Genomic DNA, 4044 nt, shown 5'->3' on the forward strand with positions numbered 1-4044 from the left:
AAGAATAAAATAGAATAAAACAGATGGACCAAGAAGCTGACCAAAACCAGCTTGTTCAATATGATCCCTTCAACTATAAGGCGCAAACTTGGTTTTAGAGATGTATAACATAGGTCTCGGATAGGTATGCAATTCAAAGGTTTTAAAAATGTGTTGAAACCGAATGAACCAAGTGCGCATCAATTGTCTAATTTTTCCTACATAAAATGTTCCATGTTTTCCTTTCCCTTAATTCTTGCTTCCCTTGTCTCTCCAAAACATTGAAACTTCAAACTTGTTCTTGGATCCCTTGTCTCTCTCTAAATTCAATTTAAATTTCTCCCTAGGCATCAAAAGTCTTACTAGCTAAAGTAATGATATATTATATTGAAGACGATTGATTAAATGAAGGCAGAAAAATATAATAAATAGACTGGAACTGAGCTATACCCTCATGATTCCATGGCCATGTAGAAAGTGCGGCGAAGAAATATAGGCCAATATTGTACCAGGTCGGAAATGTGCTGCGACCTTCTCTTGTTCTTTCATTTTCCGCAGCCTCTCCAGTTCTTCCTTTAACTCTTCTGCTTCATTCAGTTTTGTCCAAAGTCCCGTTGGATAATTATCCATTAGTTTTATTTGATTTATCTAGTTAATTTGCTTATGTTCGTATAATCCCTATTTGTCAGGAATATAGTTAGCGTTTGACCTAACCTTTAGGAGAACCTCAACAGTCTAGGGTTGTTAGACGTGGAATATTTTGTTGCTTATTTTTCTGATTACTTGTTTCTTGTATGAACATTCTCTCAAACTTTTGCACTCTTTAGCATCCGAAGTTCTAGTTCTTTAACAGTTCCAAACCAGAAGTCAACACTTCCATCCCATAAATGTCATATATCTTCCTTTTATTCTCATCCGACAATATTTCATATGCTTAGCATATCCTCTGAAAGTTTTTTGCAGAAATATCTTTTATCTGAAAACAAGCATTTCATCCACAACATTGATCAAGTTGAAATGCCTTTGAAGAAATATCATCATTCACTGTTGTCCTTCTTCAGGATACCTTGTCAAGAATGCGCGAGTGGTGGAAGTGTAGTGGACATCAGACATGATTTAGATTTGGATTGCCATTTGGAGTGGAGGAGCTAGGTTAATAGGCATCTCCGCGAGTGGTGGAAGTGTAGTGGACATCAGACACGAAACTTCAGCAGGGTTGGCTTAAATCCACAGAAAAATGGCGTGAAAACTTTGGTTCAACTACCTGGTGTTGGACTGGTTTACTTGACCAGGTCGGTCATTAGGGCGCGGATCCGAGTTCGGACACGAGTCAACCTTCGTGGTCTTGGGGCACTACATGTTGGACTCGTGGGAATCGAGACACCTGGGCCTGTGTTGAGATTTTAGTAATTTACCATTGATCTGATCACTTGGATTTTGAAGGGAGCAAGAAGAATGAAAGAGAAGAAGCTACAAAGAGAGAGTCAAAGAGAATATTTCACAGTTGTAACATTCTAACCGTTGCAGAATGATGCTCCACTTTCATTTATTCATTCATCCCTTACCTCAGTTATCATTACCATTCAAATACATAAGCCATTGTGATTATGACACATGGCAATTACAAGGCATGTGAGCCATTGAAAATGAAAACTGATCTAAGTCCTACACTTGGCATATGAGCTCAAGCTATCTCAACAAAAAACAGTTTCACAAAATGACAAAATAGAAAATCTACTAGGTAAATCATTTACTAACAAGAAATTAGTAAGCAATTTACTTTTCAACACTCCCTTCTAAATTGTTAACTGATTTCACACCAATCAAGCTTTTCAAATAGTTGAATCTGTCCTTGGGAAGAACCTTGGTAAAAATGTTTGCAATACGTTCTTCACTCTTGCAGTAAATCAAATCGACCACTCCTTCTTGAATTCCATCTCTAATGAAATGAAACTTCCTGCCAATGTGCTTGGTCCTTTGATGAAACACCGGATTCTTAGACATGGCAATAGCTGATGTATTGTCACAGAATAGGGAAGTTGCAGCGACTTGCTCTTCTCCAAAGTTCTTGAGCATAAACCTAAGACAAATGACCTGAGAGGTTGCTTCAGCTGCACTAACATACTCAGCTTGTGCAGTTGAAAGTGCTACACTATGCTGCTTAACCGAAGCCCATGAGAATGCTCCACTCCCAAATGAAAAAGCATACCCTGAGGTGCTTTTCATATCCTTCTCAGATCCACTCCAGTCATTATTACAATAACCAATTAATAGAGCAGACTTTCCAACCACATATTCAATACTAAAGTCAATTGTTCCTTGGATATACCTTAGGACTCTTTTAGCAGCTCCATAATGCTTCTTAGAATGCTTGTGCATAAATCGTGCAACCAAACTAACAGAGAACATAATATCTGGCCTAGTTGCTGTTAAGTACAAAAGGCTCCCAACAATTTTCCTGTATAAACACTCATCTACAGGTTAACTTCCATCCTTTCTTCTCAATTTATCAGTTGCAACCAATGAAGTGCTCACTGGCTTGCAGTCTTTGAGCCTAAATTTATCTAAGAGAGTCAGAGCATATATTTTTTTTTTTTTTTCTGGTGTATAAATATACTCCCTTCAGTTTGAGTTACCCCCATTCCGAGGAAATGATGAAGTAATCCCAAATCTGACATCTCATATTTGCACATCATCTTAGCCTTGAATTCTTGCATCATTTCTGCATTACTCCCTGTGCACATTATATCATCAACATAGATTGACACAATCAAAGTACCAACACCTTCCTTGTTGCTTCACTTGAGCTTTTATGAAAGCCACAGTGAATTAAGTATATGTCAATTTCACTATACCAGGCCCTTGGTGCCTGTTTTAGACCATAGAGGGCATTTCTCAGCCTATACACTTTGTCTTTAGCCCTTTTAATCACAAAACCATCAGGTTGGTCCACATATACCTCTTCCTCGAGAATAATATTCAGAAAAGATGATTTAACATCCAATTGTCATAGTTTCGAACCTTTATGTGCAGTTAGTGCAATGAGTGTCTTGATGGTATCTAACCTTACCACAGAAGCAAAGGTTTCATTGAAGTCAACCCTAGGTTTTTGTGTGTAGCCCTTGGCTACAAGTCCAGCTTTGTGTTTTTGAATGGAACCATTAAGATTCAGCTTTGTTTTGTAGACCCACTTCACTCCCACAATTGGTTTGTTGCATGGCCTATCAACTAACTCCCAAGTAGAGTTATTTTCTATCATCAACATCTCTTCTATCAAAGCCTTTTTCCAAGCTTCATCTTTGATTGCCTCACTGAAATCTTTAGGTTCAATAGTGCTCATCTTACATTGAGCATATACATCACTCAAATTCTTCCATTTCTGTGGAGTATGATCATAGGTTTTTGAGATTGAGATTGAAGAACCAAGTGAACCAGATTCCTGAGATGCTTGGATGTCTTTAGTTGTTTGTGATCTTAGAGGAGATTGCATAGACTGAGGTGAGTCGCTTTATTCTTAATCAAGCTCAGATATCCTTGATCTTCCATTATCATTCCAAGGAATAGAGAATTGCACTACCTCATTAGATGTCCATATCTTATATGCCACAACCAAGATAACTCTTCAACAGTTGCTTTATTAGCCATGTAAGGATTGACATATTCCAAACTTAAGGGAAAACATCTATTTCCTTTCATTGGAACACTTGCAATCAAATCTTCCATATGTCTATCCCCATATATATCAACCATGTAATCACCAAACACAAGCCAATAACCATGCTCTACTATCTGCCCTACCCTTAACAAATTCTCATCCGATCCAGGTACAATCATAATCTCTTTAATATATCTAGTCACACCCTTCATTTCTATAACCAAGGTACATTTTTGCTATTGACTGCACTAATCTCCCGTGCCTATTTTAACTCTACACTTCACATTTTTATCAACATCAATAAGCAAGGATTCATGAGAGGTCATATGATTACTAAATGCACTGTCTACATACCATATGTTCATATTTTTTCCAATAGTAGCAGAATGACAGGCATAAAACATGGTTGC

This window comes from Pyrus communis, chromosome 17, assembly GCF_963583255.1.
Source record: "Pyrus communis chromosome 17, drPyrComm1.1, whole genome shotgun sequence".
Classification (NCBI taxonomy): Eukaryota; Viridiplantae; Streptophyta; class Magnoliopsida; order Rosales; family Rosaceae; genus Pyrus; species Pyrus communis.